Source organism: Lemur catta, chromosome 10 (assembly GCF_020740605.2).
Source record: "Lemur catta isolate mLemCat1 chromosome 10, mLemCat1.pri, whole genome shotgun sequence".
NCBI lineage: Eukaryota > Metazoa > Chordata > Mammalia > Primates > Lemuridae > Lemur > Lemur catta.
The window spans coordinates 25,585,729-25,596,572 of NC_059137.1; the positions used below are offsets into that span (position 1 = coordinate 25,585,729).

The 10,844-nt window shown below is 44.9% G+C and overlaps 1 non-coding gene across 1 annotated transcript; it reads left to right on the plus strand.

Moving 5' to 3' along the window:
- The first annotated feature begins 1,269 nt into the window (after positions 1–1,269).
- Positions 1,270–1,373, plus strand: LOC123646726. Its single transcript, XR_006737987.1, has one exon. It is a non-coding gene; the product is annotated as a U6 spliceosomal RNA (small nuclear RNA).
- The last annotated feature ends 9,471 nt before the right edge of the window (positions 1,374–10,844 follow it).

The following is a 10,844-nucleotide window of genomic DNA, read 5'->3' on the forward strand; positions in this document are numbered from 1 at the left end:
AGAGAACAATGAAGGAGCAATTCACACACACATACACAAAGATAACCAAATGGCCAATAAACATATGAAAAGACACATAAGGGAAATGCAAATTAAAACTACCCCCACCCCCAGATACCTACACATTCAGGAGAATGGCTAATATGGAAAAGTTAAGTAATACTCAGTATTGACAAGAATGTGTAGTAACTCAAACTCTTATGTACTGCTGGGGGAAGTAAATAGTGGTCTGTCCACTGGATTTTTTAAAAGCTGGATTAACTGAAGTCCAGAAAATAAATTAATATGATCTACCCAAATTTTTGTCTCTCCCCAGTTCACAGGGGAATTGACCGGGTAGGAGGGTGGTAGCTAGGAAGCTCCGCAGTTGTAAGCACCAAGCATGTGCACCTCAAGCTGTGGACAGGCGCCTCCTTGCTCCATTCAGGACAGAAACCTCTGTTTATTCCTTTTCTTAGTTTTATTCATGTACCCAGGCATCATCAAACACTCCCTGAGCCGTATTCTGTGCTTGCCGCTTTGCAGAGTCAAGAGTCGGTGGGCACTGTCGGGAATAAGACTCATTTCTGACCAGGGTGGGCTCCTGAACTCCGGGAGAAACAAACAGGCACATACTATTACACGAACACATGGTTCTCATCTCATCCAAAGGCCCAAGGCTTTCTGACTATTCTTAAATCTGTCCCCAAAATGAATTCCTAGTATTCAAGGTGGTACTCATTTTTATTTCCCTACAGGTTCAAGTTCCAAAATTGTCCTCCCAGAAGTATGGACCAGCTTACACTACCACCAGAGGTATATGTTTGTCCATTTGTCAACATGATTAATGAAAAATAGTGTCTTGTTTTATTTATGTCTTTGATCACTAGTAAGATGTCTTTTTATTTTTTTTTTTAGAGATGGGGTCTTACTCTTGCTTAGACTGGTCTCGAACTTCTGAGCAATTGCTCAAGCAATCCACCTCCACCTCCCAGAGCATTAGGATTACAGTTGTGAGCCACTGTGCCCAGCCTGAGACTAAGCTTTTTAAATGCATTTGTGGGTCATTTTTATTTCTTCTTTTGTAATTGGCACTTCATCTATTTTGTTCACTTTTTCATTAAATTTTCCTTGTGATTTTTGAAAGAATGCTCAATATAGCAATGGTACATATAACTTTTCTTCTGTTACATTGCATATGTTTTCCCAATATTTGAGTTTTCCCTTTTAATTTTATCTGTGGTGGTTTTTTTCTTAGATATACAAATTTTCGATATATTAAATAAATAGGTGCTCACTTCGGCAGCACATATATTAAAATTAGAATGATACAGAGATTAGCATGGCCCCTGCACAAGGATGACATGCAAATTTGTGAAGTGTTCCATATTTTATTTAAATTATAAAAAATAAAAAGAATAAATAAATACTAAAGTCTATCAGTCTGTTATAACTTCTGTATTTCGTGAAATACTTAGGAAAGCCCTTTCCATCTCCAAATTATTAAATGGCTATGCATTTTTTTTCTAATATGACTTCATTTGTTATTTTTAAATATTTAAATCACCTGGAGTTTATTTTGCATGGGGTCTGATGTAGGACTCCAACATCGTGTGTGTATGTACAATTATTTTTTTTCTGAATGGTAGGCAATCGTTCCAGCACCATTTATTGAATAATGTATACTTCCTCTACTTGTTTATGTATGTTTGGATGACAGTTGGATAGTGAGATTTGGTATCAGAAGGACCTCCATAGGCTGGGCGTGGTGGCTCACTCCTGTAATCCTAGCATTCTGGGAGGCTGAGGTGGGCGGATCGCTTGAGCTCAGGAGTTTGAGACCAGCCTGAGCAAAAGTGAGACCCCTATCTCCACTAAAAATAGAAAAAATTAGCTGGGCGTGGTGGCATGCACCTGTAGTCCCAGCTACTGGGAAGGCTGAGGCAGTAGGATCGCTTGAGCCCAGGAGTTTGAGGTTGCTGTGAGCTAGGCTGATGCCACAGCACTCTAGCCCAGATGACAGAGCGAGACTCTGTCTCAAAAAAAAAAAAAGGATCTGCCTGGCAGTCTAGCATAGCAGAGTGACCCTGGAGTGCCAAGACTGGAGGTGTGGACCAAGAGGAGGCTCAACTGGTGCAGTATTGTAGGAGAAAAGGTGAATACCTGAATTACAACAGGTACATCAGAGAGGAGACTCACAGGAGTGGAGAGAGAGCACAGAGGCCCAGACTCTTCTCTCCACTTTCCTATAATCAGCTCCTCCAGCTACATTTCCCCAGTCTGTACATTTCCTTCCATTGTCCTTGGAGGAAATACAGCCCCATTGTTAACCTTAGGGTATCTGGACTCATACTGCATTTAAATCTTGACTTTGTTGCAATTTGGACTCCTGTAAAAATACTACTACTACTAATGATGATGATGATAAACCTTGACTGTGTTCCAGGCATGGCGGCTCATGCCTATAATCACAACATTTTGGGAGGCAGAGGCAAAAGATATCTTGAGGCCAGGAGTTCAAGATCAGCCTGGGCTGATAGCAAAAACCCATCTCTATCAAAAATTTTTAAAAATTAGCTGGGTGTGGTGGTGTGCACCTAGGAGCATGAGGCAACAGTGAGCTATGATTGCGCCACTGCACTCCAGCCTGGGCAACAGAGCGAGAGACCCTGCCTCTAGAAAAAAAAATTAATAAATCTTGTCTTCACCATTTAATAACAGCATTATAATCTCAAGCAAGTTTCTTGGTATTTCTGGTCTCAATTCCAGCATCTGTGAAATGGGGATAATAGTCACACCTACTGCAGAGCATATCAAGGAGGATCTAATGAGCTCTTCATAGGAGGCTCTTCTCCTGATGCCTGGCATGGACGGGTCTCAATTAGTCAGTGTTGTTATCAGTTTGTTTATAAGGAAAGGGAGTGATTCTAGGTCAAATGGTGGAAGGCACTGGTCTAGAAAATGCTTCCTTTAGGGGCCTGTATTCTTCAAGAGGTGCTTATGCAATAAAACCTGAGAATTAAGGACTACTATTAGTAAAACAAATTAGGAGATTAATCAGTGATGCCCTCTATTCTCCTCACCCCTGCCCCAGTCTTAAACACAACTGTTTGTCCGTGTAAAACATTGGTCAAAGGTGGAGCCGCAGGAATCTTCTCTTTCTTTACTTCTCATGTTTTTGGGGGAGCAAGATAATAACTCCAGTTGATTGACCGAACCCATCTTGGGCGCAGTGCTAAGCCGCTTAAAAATGATCTCTTCTCAGCTTTGAGATGTAAAATTATCTCATGTAATACCCCTCTGCAATAACACTGAGGTTATTATCACCCCTAACGTACAGACGAGGAAAGGGAGTTTCCCAGAAATGAGGCAGTAACTTGTATTCAGCTGCCAGTACTAAGGATCAAGATCCAACCCCAAGTCTCTGTGACCCCAAAGCCCAAGCTCTACACCCAATGATGGACAGGCGGATGTTGAGTTGGGATTTTGGAAGCTGGGAAGTCCAGCTTGGCAGACGGAAGAGATTACCTTCTGAAGGATTTAATTCTATTCATTTATAAAATAGTCAAGCCTGGAAGGGCTTAGGAAGTCATCTCATCCAGCCTCGTGCATTGCCCAAGCTGACCACCCACTGAGTTCTCTGTGAGTCCTGGGCACCCTGAGCCCAGTGCAGTGTCTGCCATCTCCACTTGGCCTCGAGATCGAAGGCCCAGAAAATGAAGGGGGAACATGCGCGGTGATGTGTGGCCTGCATGATGAAAAAGACATTGTTCTGGCCTGAGGAAGCTTGCAAATCAGCAAAGGAGAGGATTCAAGCACATAGTAAATACCAGGAGTAAGAGGGTGAAAAAAACTTTAGGGTTTTTGGGGGGCTCCATTCCTCGGGTGAGATCAGGGAAAACTTCGTGGTGAAGGTTATGAGAGAGCTAGAGGTCTACGGTAGAGACCCCAGGAAGGGCATTCCAGGTGGAAGAGGCACACCTGGAAGGATTGCTAACAGTGACCGCTAACATTTATTGATCTATAATGTATAGGTTCTATGAGTATTCATAGAGCTAAACGCTCTATGAGTATTAACTCCTTTAAACTCCACATCAACAGTATAAGGCAAATGTGATAATTACCCCTATCTCAGGGAATGGGAAATTAAGACACAGAATAAGTGACTTTCCCAAGGACATGTGGCTGGGTAGTGTCAGTTCCAAAATGAGAATAAAGACTGGAGTGACACCTGCATTCCAGTGTCTGAGGGGAGAATCTGGGGGTCAGTGATGGGGCCGAGAATGTAGGAAGAGAGAGTAAGAGATAAGGCTCTCTCTCTCTCTAAATATATGTATATATATACATATATATATTTTTTTTTTTTGAGACAGGGTCTTGCTCTGGCTCTGTCACCGAGGCTGGAGTGCAGTGGCATGATTATAGCTTACTGCAGCCTCCAATTCCTGAAGTCAAGGGATCCCCCTGCCTCAGCCTCCTGAGTAGCTGAGACTACCCACATGTAGCACCACACACTGCTAATTCTTTTCATTTTTTGTGGAGATGGGGTCTTGCTACGTTGTCCAGGCTTGTTTTGAACTCCTGGCCTCAAGCAATCCTCCCACCTCGACCTCCCAATGTGTTAGGATTACAGGCATGAGCCACTGTGCCTAGCCTGGGAGTTAGTGTTTAATGGGGATGGAGTCTCAGTTGGAGAAAATGAAAAAGTTCTGGAGATGACAGTAGCACAACACTGGGAATGTACTTAATGCCACTGAACTATACACTTAAAAATGATTAAAATGGTAAATTTTATGTTATATATATTTTACCACAATTTTTAAAATTCAAAAAAAGGAGGTGGGCAAATGGGAGCTCAGCTGCCCCCAGAGATCCCCCCGGCTTGTCACAAAGCCACGTGGTAGGAGATCTGGGTTGTGCAGGCAGCTGCGGGTGTCTCCGACTGGCCTTTCTCCAGTCCCAGGGCAGAAGGCTCCCTTCCAGGAGGGGAGGCCTTCAGCCTGGGCTCTGTCATCTCAGAATGTGCCCTGACCCTCACTGGGAAGTCCCTTCAAACACAGCCTGTGGACCTGTGTGTCCCCACTGCCCTGCCCTTGCCACCAAGTTAACTATCAGCTGCTCAGCTGGAATTCACTTCTTTGGTGAAGTGAGCTTTGGCCATAACAAATGACTGTCATGGGCACAGCACTCCCCAGATGACCCCCGGCTGCTCCTGACTTTCCACCCCAGGTAACAGCCCTGGTCCCTGTTATCACGCTCTCCTCTTTTCCTCCCACCTTCCTTCTGGAACTCTCAAATTCGACTTGACCTTTTGTTACCCATCTCCAGGGCCCAAGACAGGGAGGACCGGCGGGGGGTGTCCAGGGGCCTGATTCTGATGCCACTATCTACCACCCCAGGCCAGTCACAGGACCTCTGCAGGTGGGAGCTAGATAGAGCGAACAATGATATGCCCTGAAGCATCAGGGCCGAGATATGCAAAGCTGAAAAGAGATAAGAGGGTTGTCTCAAAACAAAGCTAGACTTCACTCGGGATTAATGCATCTGAAGAAGGAATGTGGCCACCAAGAATGGCCAGGGGCAGGAGTCAGCCTTGGAGCCACAGAGAAACCAGAGTTATTCATTCCTTTATTCAACAAATAGCTGCTAAACCCTCATCCTGTGCCAGGCACTGTTCTAGGTACAAGGATATAGGGTGGATGAAATAGGACCCTGCTCTTGTGTGGCTTATATTCTAGGGAGGAAGTCAGATAATACAAAAGATAATTAAGTAAAATAAGGTGTACCTCAGACGGGGACAAGTGATATGGAGAAAAGAAGACCGTCAAGGGAAACAGAGAATTCCAGGTTTGGGAAGGGGAAATTGCGAATTTTAAAAGGATACTTGTGAGGGAGGCTGAGGTGAGAGGATCGCTTGAGGCCAGGAGTTCAAGGTTGTAGTGAGCTAGGATCATGCCACTGCACTCCAGCCTGGGCAACATAGCAAGACCCCATCTCTGGTGCAGATGGGCATAGGATGAGCACTGGGAGGCTAGGAGTGGCCCAGAAACGAAGGGAGGAGGGTCTGCATCAGGCAAGCAGGGGTGAGATGGGAAATACCGAGCCTTGCTGGCGGTTGAGCAGTCTGTCTCATCTGGTTCCACAGCCGCTCTTGATGGTTGCCAGTATCATGCCCCATTTACAGTTGAGTAAGCTGAGGCTGGGAGAGGTACTGGGTTTGGATCAAAAGTTGAATGGTAAGATCAGAACAGCACCAAAGGAAAGACGGAAGGACAGCTAGATGGCTGACAAGGGCTGCACCAAGTGGCACAGCTGTGCAAAGGGCACGATGGCCTCGGGGTCTAGTCCAGGGGCCTGGCATGTTCAGACACTGGATCAGTGCCCCTGCCCAGGGCCACCTCAACTCTCCAGACTGGAAGTGCATTATCTGGCCTCTGAGATATGGATATTTATATTGTGTTATGTCAGATTGGTTTATGTTATGTTACAGATTATATCGTATACGAATTTACAGTGAACAGTAGAAGTGTCACAGTGAGAATGATACCAGATTGCCAGCATTGCTCCCTCTAGAAGACCTGTCCATCTGCCCCACCGCAGGTAGGCAGGTATACACCGTTCTGAAACACGGGTCCCTCCCTGAGTGAAACACACTCCCCAGCGTGTATGCAAAAATCTGTTGCTCTCCACCACTGACTTATAACCAGAGGATTCATCCTTTCCCCAGTGGCACGTGTGTTCTTCCTTTGTACATCTCCCTCTGGTGAGAATTCCCCTCAATTCTCTGCTTGATGAGCTGCCTTGCATCCTGCAAGTTCTAAGCTCAAATGCCAGCTCTCCTTAAAGGCTTCTCGGCCTCTACCTGCCCGATCAGCTCTCTCCTGTCGGCCCATGGCATCCTAGGCTTTGCCCTGTGTAGCACTTGTTGCAATATTGTATTCTGCCCTCACCCGAGGATTCCTTTTCCATAGTCTCAGTGACCTGGGCTCAACTGCAGTTTGAAATATTCTTTTTTTTTGAGACAGTGTCTCACTCCATTGCCCGGGCTAGAGTGAGTGCCGTGGCATCAGCCTAACTCACAGCAACCTCAAACTCCTGGACTCAAGCGATCCTCCTGCCTCAGCCTCCCGAGTAGCTGGGACTACAGGCATGCGCCACCATACCCAGCTTGAAATATTTCATTTTATTTATTTATTTATTTATTTGAGACAGAGTCTCATTCTGTTGCCTGGGCTAGAGTGCCGTGGCGTCAGCCTAGCTCACAGCAACCTCAAACTCCTGCGCTCCAGCAATCCTCCTGCCTCAGCCTCCCAAGTAGCCAGGACTACAGGGATGCGTCACCACGCCCGGCTAATCTTTTCTATATATTTTCAGTTGTCCAGCTAATTTCTTTCTATTTTTTTTTTTTTAGTAGAGATGGGGTCTCGCTCTTGCTCAGGCTGGTTTCGAACTCCTGAGCTCAAATGATCCACCTGCCTTGGCCTCCCAGATGCAGTTTGAAAATAGTAAATGGGATATTCCAGAAATAAACAATTTATAAGTTTTAAATTGCATGCTGTTCTGAGAAGCATGATGCAATCTCTCACTGTCCTGCTCCATTTTGCCCAAGACAAGTGAATCCAGTAGATCCACGCCGTCTATACTAGCCCCGTTAGTCGCTTAGGGGCCCTCGTGGTTATCAGAACAACTGTTGCGGTATCGCAGTACTTGTGTTCCAGGAAGCCTTATTTAACTTGACAGTGGCCTCACAGCACAAGAGTAGTGGTGCTGGCAATTCGAGTATGCCGCAGAGAAGCCGTAAGGTGCCTCCTGTAAGTGAAAAGGTAACAGTTCTCTATTTAAGGCCAGGTGCAGAGGCTCACACCAGTAATCCCAGCACTTTGGGAGACTGAGGCAGGAGGATCACTTGAAGCCAAGAGTTTGAGCGCAGCCTGGGCAACATACAGAGACCCTGTTTCTATTTATTAAAAAAAAAGTTTTAAAAGTTCTCCATTCAACAAAGAAAGAAATTGTGTGCCGAGATTGCTTAAGATCTACAGTAAGAACAAATTTTCTACTTGTGAAATTGTGAAGAAAGAAAAAGAAATTCATACATAGGGTTTAGTACTATTTGTGTTTTTAGGCATCCAGTGGGGGGGGGTCTTAGAACATATCCCCTGCTGATAAGGGAGGACTATTGTACTGTTTTTTACTAATTTAGTTTTATTTCCCCTACTAAAATGTGAGTACCTTGAGAAAAAGGAAGGATCATCTTCACATACACCATATTTCATTAAATTCAGTCTGCAACAAATTTTAATTAATTTTTATTGACACATAAAACTTGTATATGTTTATTATGTACAACATGATGTTTTGAACTATGTATACATTGTGGAATGGCTAAATCAAGCTAATTAACCTAGGCACTGCCTAACATAATTGTCATTTTTTGTGGAGAGGACACTTAAAATCTACCCTCTTACTGATTTTCAAAACACAATATATTGTTATTAACTATGGTCACTATGTTGTACCACATGATGGCAAATTTTTAGAGTCATCATTATTTTATGTCTCGGTAAGAAAGAAAAAAGTGCTGCCAATTACCACCATGGCACATCGCCTTCTTATCCCTTGGAGTTTTTATTTTCTACGTAGTGAAAGAGCTCTTCTGAACTCAGAAGTGGATTTTGATATCATTTATCACTCTTGTGCATATTATATATATTTATATACAAAACCAATTGAGGAAGGCATTAACGCATTGTGACTAGCACCTGCCCAATAGCAGCTGTAAGAGCTGTTGATTGTAATGTCCATCCAAGTTTTAAGGATGTCAAAATATGAGAGGGAAAAACATGTGTCCTACACTCAAGGACATACAGACTATGCTTTCTCCTAGGGTAGTGTCTGGCACATAGTAGATGCTCAGTAAATGTTTGCAAGCTTGCTCTTGGTTTGTGCCATGCCCCAGGCTGATCTTAAAGGAGAGGGAGCATTTCTGTATTTCCCTGGACTTCTCTTGTGTGTCTGAGGGTTCCAGAATGCCAGGTTGAGAGCAAGGTTGTGCTGTAGAAGGTCACTGGTGCTGTAGAAGGAACAGGGTGTTGTCATGCAGATAGGAGGGAGATGGGAAGTGCTTCTAATCCCCTGATGTTCAGCAGGATCCCGCTGAGGGTATGAACTTCAGAGCACAAAACCTTGGCCCACAGAAGTGTGTTTTTATTTATGGATAAACTTTTGGGTCCCATGGCCAAAAACAGCAATGAATATTGTGCTCTGTCTCCAGCTGCCCCGCACTCCCTCAGATGGAAAAGGGACTCTATTTTTTTGAGAGAGAGAGAGAAAGAAGGGGAGACAGTTATAACCTAAGGAAAGTAATTATGTGTTCAGGCCAGAAACGCCCCACTGTGTCTCCATGTGAATGCAATTTTGTTTGAACAAGTTGAACTAAATTTAATTTGGCTGATCTTGAATTTGCAAAACACAGGCACACACAGATCTTCACCTGAAGGGGAAAAGAAAGACCTTATTGCTGGTGTTGTATTTTAAGTTCAGATAAATTTAGGAGGCCATCGCAAGCCCTGACATTTGGCTACCCTGAGCCTCACCCTGTGCCCAGGGGGCTGTGTCAAAACTGGGGCAGATTCTGGTCAGCCAAGATGCTGGACATCACACGGAATAGAAGAGGCAGGAGAAGGAGGCCTGAGTGTGTCCTAGAAAGAGCCCTGGATTCACAGGGGATTCACAGGCGATTCACAGGGGAACCAGGAACCTGCTGAGTGACCTTGGCAAGTCACTTAACCTCTCCAAGCTTCATGTGAAACCCTCCCTATGGGCAGGGGTGACAGTGCACATACCTAACAACCCAGGTGGCAGGGGAACTGCAACAGGGACATTGCAACCCATTCCTGGGGGCCCCCACCATGCCCAAAGTTAACCCTTTAGTGGCTGGATCTTAAGGAGGACCAGGGGACTCCAGGTGAGGAGCCAGCGTGGTGGCGGCCACTCAGTGGTCTCAGGACAGTGGCTATTTACTTACCAACTACTACAATATTGATATAAGATCACAACAGCAGCACAACTTGTACCAGTGTGTATCACATGAACGGGCACCTGGCCTATGGGCTTTCTGCAAAGATTAAATGCGGTCATACAGATGAATGAATGAGTGAGTAAATGAGTGAAGGGGCATCTTGGACACTGCTCGTGAGTCAAGAATGCTCTCATCCAGGAAACACGTTATTGAGCATCTACGAGGTGCCTGGTTTCATGCCAGATGCTGAGGACGAAGTCCTCCTTGGGGTAGGAAGTCACAAGCTATCATCGTACTGAAAGGAGCAATAGATGGGCCTCACGGATGTATAAATACGGGCCAGTCTTGTTAGAGCTGAATGCTGCCGTGGGGGCACCAAGGCATGGGCAGCGACAGGTTACTTGCACACTAAAATAATCCCTCCGGCAGTGGTGTGGACAAGGGTCTCCAGGGACCCTCCAGAGAGTGGAGGCAGGGAGGCTGTTTAGGGAATATTGCAAATAATCCAAGTTAATGATGACGAAACAACAAAATCAACTGGTAGAATAAATTAAAAATATAGAGTGTTGTTGGTTTTATTTTTTTAAGTGGAAGCCTGAGAGAAAGAGAAGGAGGGACAAAACTAGGTCAGTGGACATAGGGCTGGAAAGAAAGTGGCATATTTAAGAAATACTTAGAAAGCCAGGTCAGTAGGACTGGGAGATCGCTGAAATAAGAGGGTTAAGGGAGAAACAGTCAGCAAGGGGAACTCCCAGGTTTCTGGTTTGAGTAAGCCAGAGGTGACAGGTTTCACGATGAGAAACCAAGGGACAAGAGCAGGTTTGGGGCAAAGATGTTAAGAATATGA